Source organism: Balaenoptera borealis, assembly GCF_965194805.1.
Source record: "Balaenoptera borealis genome assembly, chromosome: 11".
NCBI classification, from domain to species: Eukaryota; Metazoa; Chordata; class Mammalia; order Artiodactyla; family Balaenopteridae; genus Balaenoptera; species Balaenoptera borealis.
This window is the reverse complement of record NC_138868.1, coordinates 67606530-67621727: the sequence shown is the minus strand read 5'-3', so window position 1 is coordinate 67621727 and position 15198 is coordinate 67606530.

Genomic DNA, 15198 nt, shown 5'->3' with positions numbered 1-15198 from the left:
GTGTCCATACGTTTGTTCTCTACATCTGTGTCTCAATTTCTGCTCAGCAAACTGGTTCATCTGTACCATTTTTCTAGGTTCCACATATATGCATTAATATACGATATTTATTTTTCACTTTCTGACTTACTTCACTCTGTATGACAGTCTCTAGATCCAACCACGTCTCTGCAAATGACCCAATTTCGTTCATTTTTATAGCTGAGTAATATTCCATTGTATATATGTACCACATCTTCTTTATCCATTCGTCTGTTGATGGGCATTTAGGTTGGTCCATGACCTGGTTATTGTAAACAGTGCTGCAATGAACATTGGGGTGCATGTGTCTTTTTGAATTATGGTTTTCCCTGGGTATATGCCCAGTAGTGGGATTGCTGGGTCATATGGTAATTCTATTTTTAGTTTTTTAAGGAACCTCCATACTGTTCTCCATAGTGGCTGTATCAATTTACATTCCCACCAACAGTGCAAGAGGGCTCCCTTTTCTCCACACCCTTTCCAGCATTTGTTGTTTGTAGATTTTCTGATGATCCCCATTCTAACTGGTGTGAGGTGATACCTCATTGTAGTATTGATTTGCATTTCTCTAATAATTAGTGATGTTGAGCAGCTTTTCATTTGCTTCTTGGCCATCTATATGTCTTCTTTGGAGAAATGTCTATTTAGGTCTTCTGCCCATTTTTGGATTGGGTTGTTTGTTTCTTTAATGTTGAGCTGCATGAGCTGTTTATATATTTTGGAGATTAATCCTTTGTCCATCGATTCATTTGCAAATATTTTCTCCCATTCTGAGGGTTGTCTTTTCATCTTGTTTATAGTTTCCTTTGCTGTGCAAAAGCTTTTAAGTTTCATTAGGTCCCATTTGCTTATTTTTGTTTTTATTTCCATTACTCTAGGAGATGGATCAAAAAAGATCTTGCTGTGATTTATATCAAAGAGTGTTCTTCCTATGTTTTCCTCTAAGAGCTTTAGAGTGTCCAGTCTTACATTTAGGTCTCTAATCCATTTTGAGTTTATTTTTGTGTATGGTGTTAGGGAGTGTTCTAAGTTCATTCATTTACATGTAGCTGTCCAGTTTTCCCAGCACCACTTATTGAAGAGGCTGTCTTTTCTCCATTGTATATCCTTCCCTCCTTTGTCATAGATTAGTTGACCATAGGTGCATGGGTTTATCTCTGGGATTTCTATCCTGTTCCATTGATCTATATTTCTATTTTTGTGCCGGTACCATATTGTCTTGATTACTGTAGCTGTGTAGTATAGTCTGAAGTCAGAGAGTCTGATTCCTCCAACTCTGCTTTTTTCCCTCAAGACCGCTTTCGCTATTCAGGATCTTTTGTGTCTCCATACAAATTTAAAAATTTTTTGTTCTAGTTCTGTAAAAATGCCATTGGTAATTTGATAAGGATGGCATTGAATCTATAGATTGCTTTGGGTAGTATAGTAATTTTCACAATATTGATTCTTCCAATCCAAGAACATGGTATATCTTTCCAACTGTTTGTATCATCTTTGATTTCTTTCATCAATGTCTTATAGTTTCCTGCATACAGGTCTTTTTTCTCCCTAGGTAGAAATAAAATACCTAGAAATTCCTAGGTATTTTATTTTTTTGTTGCAATGGTAAATGGGAGTGTTTCCTTAATTTCTCTTTCAGATTTCTCATCATTAGTGTATAGGAATGCAAGAGATTTCTGTGCATTAATTTTGTATCCTGCTACTTTACCAAGTTCATCGATTAGCTCTAGTAGTTTTCTCGTGGCATCTTTAGGATTCTCTATATATAGTATCATATCATCTGCAAACAGTGACAGTTTTACTTCTTTTCCAATTTGTATCCTTTCATTTCTTTTTCTTTTCTGGTTTCCAAGGCTCGGACTTCCAAAACTATGTTGAATAATAGTGGTGAGAGTGGACATCCTTGTCTTGCTCCTGATCTTAGAGGAAATGCTTTCAATTTTTCACGATTGAGAATGATGTTTGCTGTGGGTTTGTCATATATGGTCTTTATTATGTTGAGGTAGGTTCCCTCTATGCCCACTTTCTGGAGAGTTTTTATCATAAATGGGTGTTGAATTTTGTCAAAAGCTTTTTCTGCATCTATTGAGATGATCATATGGGTTTTATTCTTCAATTTGTTAATATGGTGTATCATGTTGATTGATTTGCATATATTGAAGAATCCTTGCATCCCTGGGTAAATCCCATTTGATCATGGTGTATGGTCCTTTTAAAGTGCTGTTGGATTCTGTTTGCTAGTATTTTGTTGAGGATTTTTGCATCTATATTCATCAGTGATATTGGTCTGTAGTTTTCTTTTTTTGTAGTATCTTTTTCTGGTTTTGCTATCATGGTGATGGTAGCCTTATAGAATGAGTTTGGGAGTGTTCCTTCCTATGCAATTTCTTGGAAGTATTTGAGAAGGATGGGTGTTAGCTCTTCTCTAAATGTTTGATAGAATTCACCTGTGAAGTCTTCTGGTCCTGGACTTCTGTTTGTTGGAAGATTTTTAATCACAGTTTTAATTTCATTCCTTGTGATTGTTCTGTTCATATTTTCTATTTCCTCCTGTTTCAGTCTTGGAAGGTTATACCTTTCTAAAAATTTGTCCATTTCTTCCAGGTTGTCCATTTTATTGGCATAAAGTTGCTTGTAGTAGTCTCATAGGATGCTTTGTATTTCTGTGGTGTCTGTTGTAACTTCTCCTTTTTCATTTCTACTTTTATTGATTTGAGTCCTCTCCCTCTTTTTCTTGATGAATCTGGCTAATGGTTTATCAATTTTGTTTATCTTCTCAAAGAACCAGCTTTAATTTTATTGATCTTTGATATTGATTTCTTTGTTTCTATTTCATTTATTTCTGCTCTGATCTTTATGATTTCTTTCCTTCTACTTACTTTGGGTTCTGTTTGTTCTTCTTTCTCTAATTCCTTAGGTGTAAGGTTCAATTGTTTATTTGAGATGTTGTTGTTTCTTGAGGTAGGATAGTATTGGTGTAAACATCCCTGTTAAAACTGCTTTTTCTTCATCCCATAGGTTTTGGATCATCGCATTTTCATTGTCATTTGTCTCTAGGTATTTTTTGATTTCCTCTTTGATTACTTCAGTGATCTCTTGGTTATTTAGTAACGTATTGTTTAGCATCCATGTGTTTGTGTTTTTTACGCTTTTTTCCCTGTAATTCGTTTCTAATCTCATAGCATTGTGGTCAGAAAAGATGCTTGATATGATTTCAGTTTTCTTAAATTTACTGAGGCTTGATTTGTGACCCAATTTGTGATCTATCCTGGAGAATGTTCCGTGCGCACTTGAGAAGAAAGTGTAATCTGCTGTTTTTGGATGGAATGTCCTATAAATATCAATTAAATCTATCTGGTTTATTGTGTCATTTAAAGCTTCTGTTTCCTTATTAATTTTCTGTTTGGATGATCTGTCCATTGGTGTAAGTGAGGTGTTAAAGTCCCCCACTATTACTATGTTACTGTCAATTTCCTCTTTTATATCTATTAGCAGTTGCCTTATGTATTGAGGTGCTCCTCTGTTGGGTACATATATATATTTATAATTGTTATATCTTCTTCTTGGATTGATCCCTTGATCATTATGTAGTGTCCTTCCTTGTCTCTTGTAACATTCTTTATTTTAAAGTCTATTTTATCTGATATGAGTATAGCTACTCCAGCTTTCTTTTGATTTCCATTTGCATGGAATATCTTTTTCCATCCCCTCACTTTCAGTCTCTATGTGTCCCTAGGTCTGAAGTGGGTCTCTTGTAGACAGCATATATGTGGATCTTGTTTTTGTATCCATTCAGCGAGCCTGTGTCTTTTGGGTGGAGCACTTAATCCATTCACGTTTAAGGTAATTATCGCTATGTATTTTCCTATGACCATTTTCTTAATTGTTTTGGGTTTATCTTTGTAGGTCCTTTTCTTCTCTTGTGTTTCCCACTTAGAGAAGCTCCTTTAGCATTTGTTGTAGAGCTGGTTTGGTGGTGCTGAATTCTCTTAACTTTTGCTTGTCTGTAAAGCTTTTGATTTCTCCATCGAATCTAAATGAGGTCCTTGCCGGGTAGAGTAATCTTGGTTGTAGGTTCTTCCCTTTCATCACTTTAAGTATATCATGCCACTCCCTTCTGGTTTGTACAGTTTCTGCTGAGAAATCAGCTGTTAACCTTATGGGAGTTCCCTTGTATGTTATTTGTCGTTTTTCCCTTGCTGCTTTCAATAATTTTTGTTTGTCTTTAATTTTTGCCAATTTGATTACTATGTGTCTCGGCATGTTTCTCCTTGGGTTTATCCTGTATGGGACTCTCTGTGCTTCCTGGACTTGGGTGGCTATTTCCTTTCCCATGTTAGGGAAGTTTTCGACTATAATCTCTTCAAATATTTTCTCGGGTCCTTTCTCTCTGTCTTCTCCTTCTGGGACCCCTATAATGTGAATGTTGTTGCATTTAATGTTGTCCCAGAGGTCTCTTAGGCTGTCTTCATTTCTTTTCATTCTTTTTTCTTTAGTCTGTTCCGCAGCAGTGAATTCCACCATTCTGTCTTCCAGGTCACTTATCCGTTCTTCTGCCTCAGTTATTCTGCTATTCATTCCTTCTAGTGTATTTTTCATTTCAGTTATTGTATTGTTCATCTCTGTTTGTTTGTTCTTTAATTCTTCTAGGTCTTTGTTAAACATTTCTTGCATCTTCTCGATCTTTGCCTCCATTCTTATTCCGAGGTCCTGGATCATCTTCACTATCATTATTCTGAATTCTTTTACTGGAAGGTTGCCTATCTCCACTTCATTTAGTTGTTTTTCTGGGGTTGTACCTTATTCCTTCATCTGGTATATAGCCCTCTGCCTTTTCATCTTGTCTATCTTTCTGTGAATGTGGTTTTTGTTCCACAGGCTGCAGGATTATAGTTTCTCTTGCTTCTGCTCCAGGCATTTGATAAGAGAGGCAAGTACCTCTGAGAAACGGGCTGGAATCAGGCAAAGAAGAATAGTGAAAATAAATTTCCAAAAATGGAACAATTCTATTCCAGGAGGGTGGAGAAAGGATTTTGATGAAGAATGTTGAGCTGAAGGATGCTGACTTATCTTAGAGGCTGATTAACCGCATCTGTCTCCTTACAGGAGTGAGTCAGCACAGCTGCACTTGCCTCAGCCTCTGCTGCCAGAACTCCATGCACAGCCCATGTCTGGGCTGATGGACTGGCTCAACTGCTTCCAAGGTGAGTATCTCTCCATTGGTGTGTCCACCCTGCAAGGTTCTTCAATAATGGTTTCCACAGACAAACTTTCCCTCTTCATCTCTCACCTTGTACAGGAGAACAGCCTACAAACAGGCACGTACAGACATGTGTAGTCACAGAGTCACTAAAATCCTTACAAAATACATGCAGGCTGGCGCAGGGATAGATGTGATTCAGGCCTCATCAATTACTTATAAATTTGATAAATAATTTCTATAATAAATAAAAGGACATGCTCCAAAAATGGCTCCTTGAGCCCTAGAAATATCATCACATACAATGTCAGTTGTTCACTGAATTCTAGAAAATGGGTTATTAATCCAGGATATTCCAATTTCAGAGTCTAAGTGCAGTTACTTAGAGTTTAAAAACATTTTTGCTTCAAAGTTTCTTAGCAATTGAATGTATAATGTGTTTTTCCATTGATATAATCAGAAAAAATGCATAAGCCTCAAAAATTAAATGCAGAAACTGCAAGGAAGCAAAGGAATGGTTGATGAGCCACATAGAGCTAGCTCCATGATAAACCTAACTCTGGAGGGTGCCTTAGCAGAAAGTGGAAGACTAGACCTCAGGTTGGAACCACATATCAAAGGCAGAAAATTCCTATAAGTAAACTACTTTTAAGAAGCCATCCTTAGTTTCTGTTTCTGCAGTGACCATTTGCTAACTTAACTGGAATAGTATAATAATCCTGGCAGAGCGATCACCAATTCTTTAGTCTAAGATGCACTGTGTTTCCACTGATAGGGGTGGTGGAGGTGGAGTAAGGTACAGTGCCATGACCTTGGAGGTGACCAGTGCACATGTGCGCAGGCTTTTAGATGTCATGGAAAGCATCCATAGCCCTGACCTCCCTTGAGTTACAATCTCTGAACTTATAGGAAGTGTTTTCCATGGGAACTATTTATTTGTTTCTTCAGCAGATATGCTGGCAACATTTGAATCCAATACTTTCCAGTGAGAGCTGCTCTTCTAATCTTAAAATACTTTTCCATTGAGACCCTAGGTGGACTCTCTTCTCTGGTAGAGAATTTGATTTTTAACATTGATTTTGACTGGAGTATTCTCTCATCTCTCCACAGTAAAACTTTCATTCAATAATGAAGTAAGCAGTCAGCATGTCAGGCTGTTTCATGATGCAAGAAGTTTTGAAGTATGAGCATGACAGCCTCTGTGTGTCTTTGGATGGCAAAACATCGAAGTATTTTGCTGCATGGGGAGCCCGGGGCTTCACCTCTGGCAAACAATACTGGGAGGTAGATGTGGACGGCTCTTGGGACTGGGCTGTAGGCGTCTGTAAGGATTCCTGGACAAGGAAGGATGACGGCATACTGAAGGAATCCAACAGGGACAGCTTTCTCCTTGTGTGTGTGAAGGAGGATCATCATTACCGTCTCTGGACCACCACCCCGACCACTCCTCTGTACATAGAGAAACCTCTGGGCCGGGTTGGCATGTTCCTTGATTTTGACAGTGGGAGTATGAGTTTTGTGGATGTTGTCAAGCGCTCCCTCCTTTGGAGGTACGAGGATGGCCTGTTCACTTCCCCTGTCAGGCCTTTCATTTGCACTGGCCACACGTGAGGCGGGCTAAGTCAGGACCCTGACTGGATGCTCAGGACTCCTTCTCCGAGGCAACCCTTCTCAGGTGCAGCAAGTCAAGGATACTTCATTGTCTTTAGGCTCTTTCTACTGTAATGGAAACTCCTTTATTGTTATTTGGTGTGAAGATAGTGTCAAGTGCAACTTTTGTTGGTTTTGCTTCTTCTTGACCATACATTCTTGTCCTGTAGACATGTGTCTGGAGTATATGTTGTGGTTGTTCACCTCTTTTGTGAGCTTGCTGCATTCACCACAATATGACCGTGTGCTTCCCACTTCCTGGTCCCCAGTACAGGACCCCAGGGCTGGCACAGCATAGACAGACCTGGTCACCAACCAGACCCAGGTCAGCCCCTTACCTTCTCCTCCTTCCTCATGATCTACTCTGTCTTACACATCTATTCACCCTCAGGGCGAAAACCAATTTTCAAGGAAATCTCCACTGATCTTGTAGACTGGGATAAGCATTTCATTAAAGAACCCAGAATTTGCAGGTCCTTTTCTTTCACAATAGAATAAGGGAAAAGAGATAAAGAAAGATAACACCTCTTAAAGGAAGCACTTTATGGCTTCTCTTTGATCTATCGGATATACCACCATCACTACTACCGCGCCTTGGGCCATTATTAAACAAAATAAGGGTTACTTGAACACAAGCAGTTTGATTTTAGGAGTGGATCTGATAACCCAGAAAGTTACTAAGTGAATGAGGTGGGATAAGCAGGACTAAGGGGTGATTCACGTTCTGGAGGGATTTCATCACACTGCAAAGAATGGCTCACAATTAAACAATCTGAATTATTTATTTCTGGGATTTTCCATTTAATATTTTCTGAGCAAGGTTTTAACAACCGGGTAACTGAACTCAAGGAAAGCAAAACTGTGGATAAGGGTGGATTACTCTATAGTTAAAAAAAAAAATCTAGGGAAGGGAGTGAAAGAAGTGCTTGGACTTCTAGTAATTTCCATGTTTCCCTGTGGGTCATGTTACTCTGGAACACACAATTAACATCTAGGTCATCAAAAACAAATACGAAGGTATGAATTTTACATACCCAGAGGGCTTGCATAAATGTGATTTTCCTGTTATAAGAAAGGCTGAGAGAATTTGCCTGAATTTATCATATTGTCAATAAAGCAGGAACATGTGGGTTCATTTCTGGAAAGTAACAGGATTTATTAAGTAACCCATTAATACAATTGCCTTCTATTAATGTATCTGAGGAAAAATCAGATTGATAGATGAAAGAAAGGATGTGATAAACTAATGTGATAAATTAAAGGATTTGATAAATTAATATCCATCATGGACTAAAAGCCTAAAATGAATAAGTAAACAGACATTGACTTAACATATTAACAATAATTTAAACTCTATACAAATCAGCATTATTTTAGTAGTAGGAAACCCTGCTTTAAAGCTTTGAAGCCTCAGCTTTAAAGTCACAATGAGAACAATAACATATCACCACTATTAACATTGTTTTAGACATATGGCACAACACAGTGTGAAATAAACTTCAGGTATAAAAAGTTAAATACTATCATTATTTCTGATATTATGATCGTTCACCTGAAACACACTTATAAACAGTAAAGTAAGTCACTAAGATTTCTAGAAACAAAATTAACACTCAAATATTAACGTTTGAATGTAATTAATGTTAATGTTAAAAAAATTAACTTTTTTTGTATATAAAAGATACAACTACTTAGTAAATGCAAATGTTCTTGAAAACAAAAAATGAAAAAAGCCAGGAACTTTAAGGCAAAGAAAAGAAGAAAGAATAATGTGAGGGCATTAGTGTTAAACAGACTTTCCATTATTATTCATATGTCAGTGGGATAATTATATATGTATAATTTCCTGTTATAAGAAAGGCTGAGAGAATTTGCCTGAATTTATCATATTGTCAATATATATATATATATAACCAATATATATATATTAGTACAAAAGAGTCGGGGTTTCTGCTAAGAATAAATGCAGACACTGCCTGGAAAACAAGTGGAGCACCTCATTCAAATGAAATAGATGAGTATTTTTGATTTTTATTTTTCTAAATCAGAAAGAAACACTTTATTGGCAGATCAAAGTTTAAATATACATATAGAAATACTGCTGCCCACAATCTATTCACTCTCAGTTGGAGAACGGCCTACTCCTAAACTGAGGAAGTAAGGAAAAGAGATAGCAAGACTTTGGCCATTTTCTTAAAGTCACCTAGCCCACCTCCCATCAAATATTCCCCACTGCATATCCAGTACAGGGGTCCATGAGGAGAAATCCACAGAAAAGGAGTGGATCATAGACAGATGATAACAACACTTTTCACTCCAGGATAAACAGTCTAACCCATTGTTTCTTTACCCAACAGCTCAATCATTTCATTGTTTTCTCGTTTTGTTTTCGAAGAATCTTAATTGCATGGATTTCCAGGAGGAGGGATGGGTGGTATTGGAGGTGGAAGCAATATTAATTCGTATTTACAGTTATTCTGCCTGTAGTGTCCCCCTCCTCCCATGTTTATGGACCTGATGCAGTGAATACTGCTTCAAGTTGTCTTCTTCCCAACCTGTCCTACTTTATATGCAGAAGGAAGGAAGGAGGAAGGAAGGAAGGAAGGAAGGAAAGGAGGAAAGGAGGGAGGGAAACTGGCAAGGAGGAGAGTACCCTCCCTTTGGCATAGATTCCCTAGAGTTTTGCTTGACATTCCTCTGTCCCACCCTTTAAGGGATGAAAACATATTCAGTTGGAATCTGAATCAGAGGAGAAAACAGACAACCCCTGACTGAGTGTGAGATTCTTTCCTGCCTCATCTTCCCACGGGAAAAAGCCTCCTGAAAAAAAATTTTTATTAAAATGTCTTGAGCCCCTGAGATGGCCAACACTGAGCCTGCCAAAATGCAGAAAATACCTCCTCCTCTGCGGTGTGCTAACTCTGGAATAGCTGTCAGATGTGAATTCATCAAGGTTTATGGACTTAGCTTGATGAAAAAACTTAAAATGAACATGAATCTAAAAATGGGCAGTTGAAAAAGATATCTTTTATTTGGCTAAGAAATAGTAATATCATAAATATCAGGTACTTTGGAAATAAAAAACAGATGGAGCAAATAATATTTCCAAGAGAACACAAATAATCTGTTATGCCTAGTATTGCCCAGGGAAGATCCTTTTGCACCAGGGAGATTAAAAGAGACTTTCAGTTTATTCATCTCCCATGACAGGACCTAGGGCAGGTGAGAGATGCTGAGAGAAGCCAGGGTACAAGCAGGTATACATCCATCTGGACTGCAACATGGATTTTGACATGACCAGGCCCCCATCAAATTCTGGCACCTTCCTATCCTGAGTGGTGCAGCTCAACTTGGCTACAGGCAAATAGGAGTGAACTTCTGGTTGATATCAGCGCGGTTGGTGGGAAGAGTTGGTCAGTCTGTTTACCAGAAGGTGAACAAGAAATTATAAAACTGCTGTCAGTACCACTTGGGCAACTAGAAATAGATGGAAACACTCACTTAGTAAAATAACGTGATCAGCCTCACCCAATCATCTGCTTTTCAACTTCTGTGAACAACTTGTGAGAAGATTTAAAACACACCCAGGGCCTAAAGCCTGCTATCAACCTGGCATTATCAATATGCTGGATAGCAAGAACCTGAATGCAGCAGCTAGCTACAAGCTTGTTAGGACTGGGTTTCAAGTGAGCATCTGAAAGTATTTTATAACACAGCTATCTCCACAACTTAGTGTATCATAGTGTTTTTCCTTCTATACCTAGGATGCAAGCGCTTCTAACCAGCATACTAGGAATCCAGTTTGAAATAATTCTGTTTAAAGTGTTTGTCTTTCGAAGGTACTCAAGAAACCCAAATTTATAGGCCTGGGAGGAAAAGAGCTTTTCTGACTTGGGGAAATCTTGGTAGTTCTCTTAAAGTTTTTAGTTTTCCCTAAGATTGAAAAGGAGCTTGCCACCTTTTAAATCTAGAAATAGTTTCATGTAGTAGGTAATGAGTAATGAAAGGTATTATGACTTCCTGAGAATGTAAGTCCACTGCGGCAGCCTGGGTCACCAAATCCTATGTAAACTCAGGCTCACTGCTTGAAGGAGTGAAAAGCTGATATGGACCTTTTTAGACAGATCTTTATACCCTGTTCCTACTACAATTTATCTCCTTTCACACAAATGTTGCCCTCCATCATATGGTAGAATTTTCATTTGAGCCACTTAGGTATGGGAAGGCTTGAGGTGATAAGGTTGATAACACAAATTCCTCTTTATGTGTGTGATCTATCCTTTATTCTCCGGAGCATAAACCATTTTCTAAGAGGCACAGCCACACACATACATTTAAAAATCAGCTTCTCAATTACACACACACACACACACACACACACACACACACACACCCACTACACACAGCTTCCTTGACTATTTATTTGAATGGTATTTACTTTAGAGTTCTATTTGGGGAGGATTGACATTTTTACCATATTTTGTTTTCCTATCCACAAATGTGGGCTTTCTCTCCATTCACTCATATTTCTTTAATTTCTTTTAATAGTAATTAATGGTTTATGTACATAAAATTTTACATCTTTCTTTAGACTTATTTCTAGGTATTTGATATTTTGCTAATATTTTAAATGCATTTTAAATTTCCTTTTCCCCTTTTTATTGTTTATAGAAATGTATTTATCTCTCTTATTAATTCCACTAATTATAGCTTTCAGGAAATTTTCTAACCACACTATCACATCATGTTAATAGTTCAAATTACTACAGCTTTATTTCTTCTTGACTCGTATAAGATTTATTTCTTTTTCTTGTTCAATTGCATTGAATATGACATCTATAATGGTGTTGAGTACAAGTGGTAATAGCAGACAATCTTGTTTCTTTCCTATTCTTAGGAGAAAACTTTCAAATTCTCCATAAATATGATACTATCTATACATTTTTTTAGATAATCTTTCTTAGATTGTAAAATTTTGCTCCTGTTTCTTTTTTAATAATTTTTGAAATTATGGATGAACATTGAGTTATACCAAATGCTTTTTTCCTGCATATGTATATATATATATATATATATTTTTTTCCCTGCTAATGAGGTGATTTGCATTTATTCTGCTTTCAGGTGTTAAAAGACTTTACCTTTCTAAAACAAACTCCACTAGGACATGGTATATTATGCCTTTATCTCTCACTAGGTTTGATTAGCTCATATCTTGTTTAGAATTGTTCCATCTATATTTATGTGAGAGTGTGTACCATAATTTTCATTTCTCATAATACCCTTGTCAGGCTTGGGTATCAAAATTATGACTTGGGAAGTATTATTTCTCTCTCTGATATATGGAAGAGTTTGTCTAAATTTGTGGTGTTTTGTTTTTTGTTTTCTTAAAATTTTGGAAAATTTCACGAAAAGATCAGTGGACAAAAATTTTTTTTAAATAATGGATTCAGTTCCATCAGTGTAAATAATGTCATTCAGATTTTCTATTTATCTTTCTGTCAGCTTTTGTAAGATGTGTTTTTCGAAGAATTTGTTCATATTATCTAAATTGTCAAGTGCCAAGACATAAAATTGTTCATAAAAACCTCTTAATACCTTATTAACAACTAAGGAATCTATACGTTTGCCTTTTTATTCTTGATTTAAACACCCCTCCTTTTTGCTAGAGGATTATCAGTTTAATTGCTCTATTCAAAAAGCCAATTTTTTATGTTGTTGACTTTATCTATTGTCTGCTTTTTTTTTTTAATTTCAGAATTTTCTGCAATTATTATTATTATTTTAATCCTAGTTTATTTGGCATGGATTTGCTTTTCTTTATTTACCTCTTTGAGGTAGGCTTTTCTTCTTTTTAATTATATGCATTTAGTGCTACAAATTGCCTTCTAAGCATTGCATTAACTGCATCTCAAAAGTTTTGTTTGGATGCATCCTCAATATTATTCAATTAAAATATTCCATCATTGGTTTTTGTTTAATTTGTGCAGTTGCATAAGAAATACATAGTTGGAAGAAAATAGCTGTTGAGTGCCAAAAAGAATGGACTGTCCAGGCTGGGACTTGAATGTGTTCAGAATCTTTGCACATCTTCCCCCTACTTTCTTCTTTATCTCATGTAGCCTGACACTACAGGCTGAGATTCCAAAACTTTTATACAACCTGGTGTCTAGCAGGCTCTGGAAGGACATTAGAGGGTGAGAGAAAGGGAGAAGTCACTATATTTCTTCTCTTCCTCTCTGCCTAGGGCACCATGTCCTTCATGGTTCCAGCCTCCATCCCTGACTCTGGCTCTGAAAATAAGTAACATCACTACCATCCTATCTCCACAGTCTAGTCTGGTGGTGGCTCCTGCTGTTGCTAACCTCTGAGTGGTTTCACTGTCTCTTATTTCTATTCTCGCCTCTCATTTCAGCAGTACAACCAATTCCTTGCATTACATTCCTTCTGTTTTAAATGCCCAGAACATTTTCGATTTTTTTTGTTTAGATTCTTACTGACCCATTTTCCCTTCATATTTTAAAGCCTCAAGACCACAATTTATAATGTGAATCAACTCCAGGTAACAAATTGTCCCTTATAAAATGGAATAAATGCAGTAATCTCTTCTAAAATGGACTAAGGGTGCCCTATTTGTGTTTCTGAGAGGAGACCGTAATATTTTTGCTCTTTTTTTTCCCCAGAGTTTTTGATTTACACATAACTCTGAGCTGTCAATCAACAAGTTTAAATATTTATTTAAACTTGTTGAAATTGATTTAAAGGTACGTCTATAAACTAAAGGTGTTAAAGATATATAAAGTATTGCATTTCACTACCTGTGTTCTCACTTGATTCAACACAATCATCCAGTCTATATGAAACACTTACCTTTGCCTTTCAGGTATGGTGGGTGAACCAAAACAAGATAGCTGAGCCTTCTCCCCCAGAAAACTTACTGTATAGTTAAAAAGATAAGGCAAACACAAAACAATTTTTCAAAACATGCTTAAATTAATCACAAGATTTAATAAAATACAACTGAAATGCTTAATGCGAAAAAGATTTAAAGAATAAAATAATAATAAAATTTTTATAGAAATATAATCTGAACTGTATATGTATTTTTAAACTTCTTAGTGTCTACATTATAAAAGGTAATTAAAAACATTTGAAATGAATTTCAATAATATACTTAAATATATTCAAAAATTATCATTAAAAATATAAGTAATATTGAAAATATTAATGAGCTATTTTACATTCTTTTTTTCTATACTAAGTTTTTGGTGTCCAGCATGCATTTCATACTGACAGCACAGCTCAATTCAAACTAGTCACATTTCAAGAGCTTGATATCTACATGTGGCTACCCTATTAGGCATTATGGAATTAGACAAACCACCTATTACATGGGAGACACATTGTTTTCAAATCCTCAGCTGACAGAACAATTTCAAGCAGTCTTAGGAAGAGAGGGTGGATTGGAACCCACTATCTCCAAATTCCATAGCAATAGATGAGCATTATAAACGGTCTCATGATGATAATTTTAGAGGAAAAGTTGTCAAAATCAGCCAGGCTGTTTGCTTTGTAAGAGAGGACTAATAGGCAGCTGTACTTGGCATCTTAATGTCCACCAGTGAAGATCTTTATTTTCTGGATACTGTGAATGGTATTCTTTAGGCCTTTTGTAGAATTTCCAAAGACTAGACTTTTCTTAGGATATTGTACGTTAAAGAAGATTAGGTTATCTTAGGTGTAAACACAAGCTCAAATCATTTTGATTGGATTTACACAATGGCCTAATTTATTTTTAAGGAAACATCTACATGTTCCTGCAGTCCTCAATCCAAGGGACAGTGATTGCTCCATATATCTGTAATTCTTATATTCTGTTTTTTAAAAAAATAATTATTTATTTGGCTGCGCCGGGTCTTAGTTGAGGCACACAGGACCTTCCTTGCAACATGTGGGCTCTTAGTTGTGGCACGTGGGATCTAGTTCCCTGACCAGGGGTCGAACCTGGGCCCCCTACATTGGGAGTGCGGAGTATTAGCCACTGGACCACCAGGGAAGTCCCTGTAATTCTTATAGTCTTTAAACTTCTTTTTACCTTTTACTAGACAATACTTCATTGCTCCAATGCTATTGTAATTAATCATTCTTTACGTTAACTTTCTCTGTTTATGTTTCTGTGTGGTTTCTCTGTCTTGACTGAATGCTAAAGGATAAGTGTTATATCCATGCAAGGGAATGCTCTGTGTCAGTGGAATCTAATGACCTACAGCCACAGTAATACATGGATGAAATGTCAAAGGTGAATGAAAAAATCAAGTCCTAGAAAAATA